This window comes from Staurois parvus, unplaced genomic scaffold (genome assembly GCF_062004578.1).
Source record: "Staurois parvus isolate SC_StPar_1 unplaced genomic scaffold, SC_StPar_1.0 ptg000460l, whole genome shotgun sequence".
Lineage (NCBI taxonomy): Eukaryota > Metazoa > Chordata > Amphibia > Anura > Ranidae > Staurois > Staurois parvus.
In genome coordinates, this window is record NW_028318256.1 from 2001950 (window position 1) to 2015188 (window position 13239).

The following is a 13239-nucleotide window of genomic DNA, read 5'->3' on the forward strand; positions in this document are numbered from 1 at the left end:
CAGTGAGTGAAAACCTAAATACTGCAAAACTTGCATCTTTAGAGTATCCAATCAAAGCTTTTTAGCTCCTAGTTTTGGATAGATTGGGGAAGGTTTGGAACCCCCTATCCAATTTTTAACTTTTACCTGGAGCTTTGTAGAGATAATTTCCCTCACTTCCTTTCCTGTTGACAATGGTTAGCAAGACAGGGGGCACAGAAACACAGGCAGAAATAAAAATGCTTTTCCTAAACAGAGCAGGTATTCTGACTCCAACTGTTGTCTTAGTGACTTATCCCTTGTTGAGACATCTATGCCTGGCCTGTATAAGCAGATACAATCACCACAAATAGTCTTTATAAGATAGCTGAACTAACCAAGCACCTATTTTTTATTGCAATCCAGAAGGTACAGCAGACAACAAGAAGTAGCAGATGAATGAAAAGATGGTATTTGCAGGTCAAATCATGATTATGTGTTCTCGGATGCAAGCAGATTGCATGAGGCCTAGAGACGAGCGGCCATTAACATTCCAAGAACACAGAGTGAAGCAGGAAAAAGGAAGTGCATCACTGGCTAGTGGGAGGGGACAAGATGTAAGACAGAAAAGGAAGGTGCCATAACCAAAATATCCACAAGATGGCAGTATATTAACATTGACTATAACTATGCATTGCATTATATTTTTAAGTTATGTTAAGTGTAACAGCACAGCAGGGGAAGGCTAGAAATGCTCAGATTTTTATTTCGACCTATGTCACTGTCGCCAATTTTACCCAGCTTACTGTCAGCAGAAAAGGAAGTGAGACTAAATCTCTCTAACAGAGCCCCAGACAGCATTAAAAAAAAACAATAGGAGTTCTAATCTTTCCCAACTATATTCAAAACGTTTTTCATTGTCATACACTTTAATTTTTAATTAATAATCTAATGAAAAAAGCACTTTAAAGAGGTAATTCTGGTGCTTTAATACATTCACAGAAATACCAAACACCCTGAGCCTTGAGGACCGTAGAACCTTAGTGTTTAATGAATTATTGCAACACATCTTAGGGTGAATCATGCAATAACGAATAGACATCGTATAGTCTCCTTCTCCACTTCACACCCAAAACGTGAAATTTACTTAAAGCTTTGTTCAAGTTTTTAAATATCATCTGCTCCTCAGCTGCAGTTAAAGATTTGTAAAATAAACATTCAGGCCCCAAAACCTTATTTACTCAAAATGCTAATCCTTATATAAAGTGCAAATACTTACTTGTAGTTATGAGAATTATAAGAGGTGCAGTTTTTGGTCCAATCTTGAAAAATCTGAGTTCTCATATTAACCTTTATTATGATCATGATTGCCAGAATCCCTACAATGGGAATAAAATGCATCAAACTAATATTCTTGCTTTAAACTTAATAACATATTCTCTCTACATAGGAGTCTCCAGAAACAGAAGAATAACAATAATTTTAAATTAGATATTGTGATATAGATAAAGTTAGTGCAAAAGCACAGAGGGATACATGCAGTTTTCATTTAAAAAAAAACTGGCATATTTCAGCAAGTGTGTTTGTATTTATAAAATTAAATTTTTAAACTTATTGTTTCATTTTGACTAGAGTTGAGAAAGGATGGAGCCTCTCTAAGGTTTTTATTGCTGTCTGTCTCCCTACTGGAGACTTTCCCTTACTACCTGTCAAGGAGGGAAGTGATCGAAATCTCTTAAAACAGGCCCACTGACAAGAACAAACACACATTTTCTGCAGAATGGGGAAGGGTAAGAACGTCTGACAATGTTTTTATTTCAGTCTGAGCCTTTTTGTTTCAGCAACCCCTATATTCCTCATTTCTTGTAAGGGGACAAGTGAAGGAAGCAAAGAAAAATCTCTCCAATAGGGTCACAGACAGAAATAAACACCTAAAAACAGTTAATTCTGCACCACTCCACTCAAATCAAAGTAAAAAAATATAGCTAAAGTTAGGCTTATACTAAAATAAAACAAATGGCTGTCAAGTTCAACATCTCACATAGGGATAGAACTAAGCATCTTTTTCTTAGTGTTTGTAGATGTTCAAAGTTTTAAGTTAACGACACCCCGAAATGTGCAATGTGCAGAATTGGATCGCATGGGTGTTCACACCCATGGGATTCGATTCTGGTGCAGACTTAAAAAGGGTCCTGCACTTTTTTGGTGCGGATGCGGTGTGATTTGAGCCATACAAAACTGTAAGGCTCAAATTGCACCGCACAGAAATCGCATGTGATTTGCACAGAAATGCAGTGCAAATCACATGCGATGTGCCAAACCGCATCAGTGTTAACCTGGGCTCACTCTCTGCAAGTAAGCCCTTAAAGGCGAAACACATCACAGGAGGCTGCCTGTAGGGATGTTACTGCTGGCTCAACAAAATTTGCTACAAGTGACAACATTGTGATTGATGTTGGTTCAGAGATAGAGGCCTATTTATTAGTAGCAATGTGCTCACCAAGAAAACTTCAGTCACTTTCTCTCCATAACTAAACAATCTGCCAGCACTATTGCTCCATTCCCTCACTATTGCTCCATTTACTCACGCATTAACTCCTTTTACTGAAGTTCCATACTCATGCATTATTACTCCTACTAAAGTAAAATACTCATGCATTAACCCCCTCCTAAAAAAGTAACAAACTCATGATATAAAGTGCTATTAAACCCACAATACAGTAAAGTCCATAAAGGTAGCATAGAATCAACCACAGTCTCGACCATGAAACATAGCCAGCTATGCCTAGAACTAAACTTAGATATCTGCAGTTGAAGAGAAACCTGTAGCATGTAAATACAATAAAATCCTTCACTTAAAACATGGAATATAAAAAACAAACAAACAAAAGCAGCCAATAGGCCTTACACAGACAATATCCACTGATCCTGTGAGGAGGAGGAGCAATCCTGATACATATATAGAGGTAGTTCGTACACCAGTCTGGAGGCCTATGAATCCCTGAGTTCCACCCATGGTTAACGTAGAGGGACAATCCTATTATATTGCAACCTCTTACATTTGCAATAATCTAAACTTGAAAAATTGGTGAGGGGCAAGCCATGAGGTATTGAGCCAAACCTGCCAAATAAGCAAAAATTTTCGGTGAGTATTTCTGTGTTTATAGTCAGTTTCTCTAAGGAGTATAGAGTTGACCTGATCAATCCAATGTTTAATGGTATGGGCATGGGGGGACATCCAAAAATGGGCAATTTGCTTACGAGCAATATACAAAAGCCTAAGCATCATTACGTAAGCCGGAGGTTTGAAAAGCTCCTTGTCTGCAGCTCCTAATAGACACACTACTGGGTCCATGAGGACCTTAACCGTGTACACTGCAGAGATGGCATCGGTCCCCCTTCCAGTATCTAAATAATTTGGGGCAGCGCCACAGCATATGTACTAAATCACCTTCATCGCTACAACATTTGGGATACAACGGAGACTCTCTCCTGCCCCAACGGTGCAGCTGCCTCGGGGTACAATAGGCTCAGTGCAATATGAACAGTTGAGACAACTTACAGTATATGATGGTGAAACAGATAAATGGAATACAGATTGTAAACACTTTCCCAAAATCTCACTCCCAAAGTCTCCCAGATCTGCCTCTTATTTACGTCTACATGGTAATTTGGCACTATCTTGTATACTGGAAGCTAGCATAGAAGAAATCATACTCTTACGGCTTTCTGACATGATGTCTCACAAAAATGGATGATCAGTCAGAATTAAGTGACGGGCTTGGGCTTGTAAGGCATGTCGTAGTTGGAGAAAGCTATAGAACTCCTGCCTGGGTAAGGCAAATTCCTTTTTTAGGTCAGTTGTAAGATATAACGGATGCCTGCTTCCTCCCATGACTGAAAACCCTCCAAAATATGAATTTTCCTATAATTAGGTTTATACAATAACTGTGTATCCTGTAGGAAACCCTGCAGGCCTATATTGGATTGAACCGTGGACCATGGCTTCTTCAATAGGATCAAGGTGTGGACATCCACAGGGACATATGTAAACCCTGCCTCCAGGTGGGACAAGGCTGTTTGCTCAGGGGACCCTGGAATCAGTAATTTACTAATCGGGTCAGAATGATCTAACAATCCCCAACCCCTCAGATGTTGGAGCTGCGAGGCTAGGAAGTAAAGTCTGGTTTTAGGCGCTGCCAATCCCCCTGGTCTTTATTATATTGGAGTGTCAATAAACGTATCCTAGCAGGTTTTTTCTTCCAGATTAAATCTCTAATTAGGGTTTCAATATGATTAAACCACCTATGAAAAATATATAATGGTTGTGGAGCCCACACCATTTTGATTAAGTTCACCCCTCCTACCACCAACAGCAGGAGTTTACACTAAGAATTACATTTAGCCTGAAATTGTTGGAGTAAAGGGAGTAAATTCAATTCCAAACACCTAGATAGGGTGAGTGTTTTAGCAACCATAGAAGTCCAAGAATGATGGGACTTGAGGACTTAGGAAGGATCAGGAAGGAGATTTCCTCACAATGAAGAACATCCATATGCATAGTTATGCAGTTAGTTTGGAAGCGTAGGGTCCTAAGGCCAAGATAGAGCCATCGACTGCAGATACTGACAGGGGTGTCATCAAGGGGACAAGAGGAATGACCAATTCAGCGGCCAATGATTGCTCGATGAAATTCCCGGCTGCCCCAGAGTCCACATAAGCAGAAACCTGATACGAGTTCAGGGCCCAATGGATGGAGACAGGTATAATAAATCGAGGGAAGGTGGCGGAGTTCGGGTTCTGGTCTAGATCACCACCCTCAGAGTGACCTAGACCCGAGATTTTCCTGGACGGACCGAACAAGACTTAATTACATGACCTTCAGCCTCACAGTAAAGGCATAGATCAAGTCTTAGGCAACATGATCGCTCTTGTGGAGTGAGGCGTGTTCGGCCTAACTGCATAGGTTCTTCGGATGTTGGTACAGTTGCAGAGATGGATCGATCAGGGGATTTTTGGAAAACAGGAGCTAACGAACCCACTTGGGGGTGACATGGACCAGACCTTTCCAGATCTCGCTCCTGGAAGTGAACATGGATTTGGATGCTAAGGGCAATCAAGTCATCCAGGGTGGTGGGTATGGTTCTTCCAGCCAGTTCGTCCTTAATACAGTCCGCTAGACCCTGCCAGAAGGTTGAAGAAAGGGCCTCATTATTCCATGCCAGTTCCAAAGCTATGGTGCGAAACTGAACTGCATACTGACCAACAGTCACGCTACCTTGACGAAGCTGAAGAAGGGCTCCTGCAGCAGATGAAGTCCTGCCAGGCACATCGAAGGTTTTATGGCAAGCTTGCTGGAAGGCTGGGAGACTGGAAATAGCAGGCTCTTGAAGCTCCCATAGTGGCGAGGCCCAAGCAAGTGCTTCACCAGAAAGCAGGGAAATCATGTATGTGTCAGGAATGGACTCAGCACTGGTGGTGGGACTCACCTGCCGTGTGGGCTGTCGTGCCAGATGACTCGGTGCCTGCTGTCATGCCAGATGACTCAGTGCCCGCTGTCGTGCCAGATGACTCGGTGCCCGCTGTCGTGCCAGATGACTCGGTGCCCGCTGTTGAGCTTGGTGACCTAGTGCCCGCTGTTCTGCCAGATGACTCGGTGCCCGCTGTAGTGCCAGTTGACTCGGTGCCCGCTGTCGTGCCAGATGACTCGGTGCCCGCTGTCGTGCCAGATGACTCGGTGCCCACTGTTGAGCTTGGTGACCCAGTGCCCACTGTTCTGCCAGATGACTCGGTGCCCGCTGACTTGCCAGATGACTCGGTGCCCGCTGTCGTGCCAGATGACTCGTGCCCGCGGTTCTGCCAGATAACTCAGTGCCCGCTGTCGTGCCAGATGACTCAGTGCCCGCTGTCGTGCCAGGTGACTCGGTGCCCGCTGTTCTGCCAGATGACTCATTGCCCGCTGTTCTGCCAGATGACTCGTTGCCCACTGTTCTGCCAGATGACTTGTTGCCCGCTGTTGAGCTTGGTGACCCGGTGCCCGCTGTCGTGCCAGATGACTCATTGCCCGCTATCGTGCCAGATGACTCGTGCCCTCTGTTCTGCCAGATGACTCGGTGCCCGCTGTTCTGCCAGATGACTCGGTGCCCACTGTCGTGCCAGATGACTTGGTGCCCGCTGTCGTGCCAGATGACTCGGTACCCACTGTCGAGCTTGGTGACCCGGTGCCCGCTGTCGTGCCAGATGACTCGGTGCCTGCTGTCGTGCCAGTTGAATCAATGCCCGCTGTCGAGCTTGGTAACCTGGTGCCCGTGGTTCTGCTAGATGGCTCGGTGTCTGCTGTCGTGCCAGATGACTCGGTGCCCACTGACTTGCCAGATGACTCGGTGCCCGCTGTCGAGCTTGGTGACACGGTGCCCGCTGTCGTGCCAGATGACTCGGTGCCCGCTGTCGTGCCAGATGACTCGGTGCCCGCTGTTGAGCTTGGTAACCCGGTGCCCGTGGTTCTGCTAGATGGCTCGGCGTCTGCTGTCGTGCCAGATGACTCGGTGCCCGCTGACTTGACAGATGACTCGGTGCCCGCTGTCGTGCCAGATGACTCGGTGCCCGCTGTCGTGCCAGATGACTCGGTGCCCGCTGTTGTGCCAGATGACTCGGTGCCCGCTGTCGTGCCTCTGTCCGCTGCCCAGCCTGACGTGCCTCTGTCCACTGCCCAGCTTGACGTGCCAGCCACTGATGTCCAGCTAAACTGGCCAATAACTGGTTCCCAGCCTGCTCCTGGAGATCCTGTGTCCAGTAACCTGCCTTCCTGGGTTCTCCTACACAAAGAGAAGTCTACCAGCAGGAAACCCAGCCAGCCGGTTGACTCCGGCAGTAGGATATTCAGCCAGTTACGTGACCCGGGCGGTGGAACATTTTGCTCACTTAGGACTGTTTGGAGCATCCTGAGGCCGCTCCTTGAGGAGGGGGTACTGTCAGGAATGGACTCAGCACTGGTGGTGGGACTCACCTGCCGTGTGGGCTGAAGTACCAGGGCTGACCAGCGGGTGCTCTCAGCAACCAGAAGCTCACTCCTGCAGTCAGCCATCAGCTGAAGCTGATTGCAAGAGGTGTATTTAAGTAGGACCAGGCCTGTGATCAGGGCCTTGGTGTATGTTTCCCATGAGCCCCTGTACCTAGTATCCTGTGTTCCTGCCTAGTTGCTGACCCTGCTTTGATCCTGACTTCTGCTGACCGTCTCCTGTTGAACCCCTGGCTTGCCTGACCATCCTTCTGCCTGATCCTCTGTACCGTGCTGCCCGTGAGTTACTGAACCCGGCTTGTGACCCTGACTATTCTCTGCCTGCTCCTCCGGTACCTCACTGCCCGCACGTTGCTGACCTGGCCTGCCTGACTACGCCTGACACTACCCAGACGATCCATCCATCCCGCACGGATCCAGTCACTACTGTCCAAACCTGCCAGCCTCTTCACATCAGGCTTTCCCTCGATACATACCCTCGGCGGACCCCTCTACCACAGTTGGGTGCGCTCAGAGGCCGCGACCTGGTCTCAGTCCTGTGCCAAGTCCATCCCCACCATCAGGGGCTCTGGTGAAAAGGCAGACTGGGGCTTAGACTCCGCGCCCTGGGGAATTCTGTTCTGTGGGTCACTAGAGATCCCGCCGGGCGGTGCCTGACCATTCCACCTCTCCAGCCTGACTACGCCTGTGTTCCTGAAGCCTGCTACTTCCCTGTGTCAGTCCACACATTTCTGGTCATACCCGGATCCCTAACAGTATGCCACCTTGGAACGGTCAGTAGGAAAATGGTCGGCTGCTAGTTCAAAGTGAATTGAGCTCTGATTGATGAAGCCCCGACAAGCTTTGGGATCACCAGAGAAGTGATGCGGTGGAGGCAGCTGGAGTTTCGAAGGACTGTGTTCCACTGGGGGAACAGCGGGGGTTGGAGCAGCAGGAACGGGAACAGGAACCGGGACAGTAGCCGAAACAGAAGGTGAGGAAGTGGACACAACCTGCAGCTGATCCAACTGGGAATAGAGTTCCTGCAGACAGTGTATAATTTGTTCTTGATAGGCCTGCTGGACATCGACTCTCTGCGCCAAACACTGAAGTTGTTCCAGGAGAGGCTGCGGTGTCTCCGAGGAGCTCATGGCCTGAGCAAACTGTCAAGCACCTGTGCTAGTGAGCCCTTGTAGATAGTCAACTTGGGGTTCCCCAGGGCGCACAGTCTAAGCCCCAGCCTGCTTCTTCACCAGAGCCCCTGATAGTGGGGATGGACTTGAAGCAAGCTGGGACCAGGTCGCGGCCCCCAGGTATGCCCAGCTGAGGATGTGGAGACCACTCGAGGGAGCAGAGTACAATGGGAGGAGACAAACGGAATTCCAATAGACTAGCCGAGGTTAGGACGGGCGGAAAACAAGCACAGTCAGTGAACAAAGCCAGGGTCAGTAAACGAGTAGTCAAATGCAGGATACAGGACTTAGCAACATACAGTAGCTCAGACAACTAAGAAGTTGCTCAGACAAAGTGGACTAGACTAAGCATGTCTTATATAGGCAGGCAAACAAGGAGGCGGGTCAGGAAGTGTTGGAAGGGAAGGAAATAAAACCCAGAGAACAGCAGACGACGCCCATAGGTGAGCACAGACAAACCACACGTGTGAAAGGGATCAGGAACAGCACTGCATCAAGGAGGTAAGAGTACACAAACAAGAAACTGCAGGATAACTTGTCAAACACACACACACTTAAAAGCATGCCATCCAGTGGCTAAAAAGCAAAACTACATCACATCAATTTAATTTAAATTAGGCAAGACCAAGAGATAGAGCAAATCTGCATACTAATGAAAAAAATACATTAAAAAAGATGAAAGATGAAATTACATACACAGAAAACAGAATATATTTTTTTAAAGAGAGAAAGACAGTTTCTTTTAAAGGTGACACTAGTTATTAATAAAACAATGTATATCCCACTCAATTTGTAAACTGAATAGGTTATATGTTTTCATATTGTAAATCAATTTAGTTAATATCTCCCTCCTAAAATTACTCCCTCTCCAATGACAGAAAAACCTGTCTGTTCCTAGGACCTTCAATCCTGTTGCAGCCTTATTATGTGTAACTGCAAATGTCTAGACAAGCAATGCCCCTTAAATCCTTTGCGTATATTCATAATATGTTTGCCTAACCTGGTTTCCAGATTTTGGACTGTCCTTCTGATATATTGCAGCCCACACGGGCACTGCAATAAATAAACTATAATTTGTGTGGAACATGTAATAAAGTCCCGAATCAAGGGAGTACACCCAGTAGTTTTTGAAATGCAAGATTTAAATTTCACTGCATTGGTGTCACAAGTTAGCCTTCAGTTTCTTTCCTGTGTATTCTTGCCTCCTTGCTGCAGTGCTTTTCCTGCCCTGATTTCTTTCACATATGTGGTTTGGCTGTGCTTACCTATTAATATTGCCTGCTATTCTATGGGCTTTATTTCCTTCCCTTCCATCACTTCCTGGCCTGCCTCCTAGTTTGCTTGCTTATATAAGACATGCTAAGTCTAGCGCACATTGCCTGAGCAACTTCACAGTTCTCTGAGCTCCCAGTCATTTGCTACTTGTGTATCCTGTGGCTGACTACCCATGTACCGATCCCAGTTTTGTCCACCTTCTGTGCTTGATTGCCACTCGTCCTGACCTTGTCTACTGGATTTCCTGTAGTCTCCTGCTGTTGTACTCTGCTCATGCATGTGGTCTCCGCATCCTCAGCTGGGCATACCTGGAAGCCAGGACCTGGTTCCAGCTTCCTGCAAGTCCATCCCCACCATCAGGGGTCCTTATCAAGTTTCTTGATATCAAGTGAGGAACAGAAGTATTTGAACACCCTGCGATTTTGCAAGTTCTCCCAAATAGAAATCATGGAGGGGTCTGAAATTCACATTGTAGGTGCATCCCCACTCTGAAAGACAGAATTTAAAAACAAAATTCAGTAAATCACATTGTATGATTTTTAAAGAATTTATTTGTCTTGCACTGCTGAACATAAGTATTTGAACACCTAAGAAACAGCAAGAATTCTGGCTCTCAAAGACCTGTTACTGTGCCTTTAAAAAGTCCACCTCTACTACACTCATTAATCTAACTTAGTAGCACCTGTCTGAGCTCTTTAGCCACTTGACCTCAAGAGGATTTACCCCCCTTAACCAATTCAATACCGGACAATTTTACACCTTCCTGCCCAGGCCAGTTTTCAGGTTTCACTGCTCTCACACTTTGAATGACAATTGCGCGGTCATACAACATTGTACCCAAACTAAAATTTTATCATTTTCTGAATTTTGTCAATTTTGTTTCTCAATTTTGAAAAAAAAAAGTTTTCTTTGTTTCTGTTATAAACGTTTGCAAATAAATAAATCATAATAAATTATAAGTTATCATAAATTTAGGCCGAGGTGTATTCTGCTACATGTCTTTGGTGAAAATAACCCAAATTAGGATGTATTTTTTAGTCTGTAGGAAAGTTATAGAGTTCACAAACTATGGTATAGATCTGAATATTGATCAATCCTGAAGTACTGACAGCCAATCTCATTTCTTGAGGTCCAAGAATGTCAGAACAGTACAGATATCCTCCAAATGACCCCTTTTTGCAGAGTAGACAGTCCAACGTACTTTATAAGAGGCATGGCGAGTTTTTTGAAGTTGTATTTTTTTTTGTCATAATTTTTCGGAAAATTAAAAAATTAAAAAAATTAGTTTCACTATTTTTTTTACATATTGTCACCAGTGCAGTACAGCATCATCATATAACTGGCATGGTGGTGATCAGGGAAACTGACTGGTGACAGTATAAAAAAAAAAATTATATATATTTTTTTTTTTTTATTATTATTTTTTTTTATTAATTTTTTTTTTTTTTTAAGATTTTTTTCATATTTCACTATGACCAAAGTAGTACAATGTTACCATAGTAACATTGTACTACTTTGGGGAAGTGATCAGTATTTTTTTTTTACACAAGTTGCTTATAGCAAAGAATTACTTTGCTATAAGCAAGCATTTACCTGAATGACATCGATTCATTCAGGGTTTTTTTTTTTGTGCTTAGCTGTGATTTGGCCATAGCTAATCACATGACATGTGCATGTGATTAGCTGTGACCATTCACAGCTAAGCAGAAGTATGCAATGGATGGCATGAATGAAGCCATCCATTGTATACAACTGTCATGTGACCTGCTGTGATTGGTCACAGCAGGTCACATGGTACTGGCAACGGGGCCGATACTCAGATCTGTCATCGGCCGGTGACAGATCACGCCGCTGCGCCGCTCTGCAGGAGCGCAATCTGCACATGTGCGGGAGGACGCCATATGGCGTCCACCCGGAACGCTGATGACATTTGCCGCCCGCCATTCGGCCATAGGGCGGGCAGCAAATGGTTAATGACCAGGCCTCTTTTGCCTACTCGGCGCTGCACTAATTCAACTGATAATTGCGCGGTCATGCAATGCTGCACCCAAACAAAATTTACGTCCTTTTTTCACACAAATAGAGCTTTCTTTTGGTGGTATTTGATCACCTGTGCGCTTTTTATTTTTCAAGCTATAAACAAAAAAAGGCCAAAAATTTTGAAGAAAAACAATATTTTTTAATTTCAGCTATAAAAAATATATAGTAAACTCAAAGTTAGTTATAAATTTAGGCCAAAATGTATTCTGCTACATGTTTTTGGTAAAAAAAATCCCAATAAGTGTATATTGATTGCTTTTTGTGAAAGTTATAGCGTCTACAAACTATGGTATAGATACTGCAATTTACGCCATTTTTGTGCTATACAGCACTGCACTAGTTTAATAAACAATTGTGCGGTCAGCCAAATGGTACATAAATGAAATTTACATCCTTTTTTTTCCCACAAATTGAGCTTTCTTTCGGTGGTATTTGATCGCCTGCACCGTTTTTATTTTTTGCGCTATAAAAAAAAGACTGACAATTTTGAGGAAAAAAAACAATATTTTGGACTTTTTGCTATAAAACATGTCCAGTAAAAAAAAAATTAAAAATCAAATTTAGTCATAAATTTCTGCCAAAATGCATTCTGCGACATGTCTTTGCTAAAAAAAAAAACCCAATACGTGTAAATTAATTGGTTTATGTGAAAGTTATAGCGTTTACAAATAGCGGGAAAGATACTGTGATTTTTAGGTTTTTTTTATACCAATAATGGCGGGGATCAGCGACTTATGGCGGCGATCAGTGACTTATGGCGGTGATCAGCGACTTATGGCGGGACTGCAGCGGACATTCTGACATTGGGGGGTACTGACTTGGGGTCACTGACATCCCCAGTGACACCAATACAGTGATCAGTGCAAAAAAAAAACACTGACACTGTACTAATGGCACTGGGGAGGAAGGGGTTAAGTTTATTATTCAGGGAAAGGGATAACTGTGTGAGGGGAGTGTTTTACTAGGGAGCAGGGTGTGTACTGCAGGGAACACCGCTGATCGGGAGAGAGAAACTCTTCTGTCCTGTTCAGCGTGTCCTGGAGCTGTCAGGGAAATGACAGAAAGCACAGCTACTGCAGCTGTGCTCTCTGTCAGTGATTGCCGCCGATCGCCGGGACATAGCCGGTAACGACTGGCTGTGACCCGGCGACTGACATCCGCAGCTGTGATCGGCGGGACAGGTAGGGCGGCAGCGCGCCTCGCGCATGCCCCCTACCTGTTTTAAAAACACACATTTTATAACATGGTTTTGCCCAGCCATGCCGCCATGCCGCCCTGCCACCGTATTTCTACAGTGGCTGGGCGGCATATGGTTAAAGACACCTGTCCACCCCACAGTCAGTCAGACACCAACTACTACCATGGGCAAGACCAAAGAGCTGTCAAAAGACACCAGAGACAAAATTGTGGACCTCCACAAGGCTGGAAAGGGCTACAGGGCAATTGCCAAGCAGCTTGGTGAAAATAGATCAATTGTTAGAGCAATTGTTAGAAAATGGAAAGTCGTTCAAAGACGACTGTCAGTCTACCTCGGACTGGGGCTCCATGCAAGTTCTCACCTTGTGGGGTATCACTGATGATAAGAAAGATGAGGAATCAGCCCAGAACTACAAGGAAGGAGCTGGTCAATGACATGAAGAGAGCTGGGACCACAGTTTCAAAAGTCACTGTCGGTAGAACACTACGCCGTCATGGTTTCAAATCATGCATTGCACGGAAGGTTCCCCTGCTCAAGTCATCACATGTCCAGGCCCATCTGAAGTTTGCCAATGACCA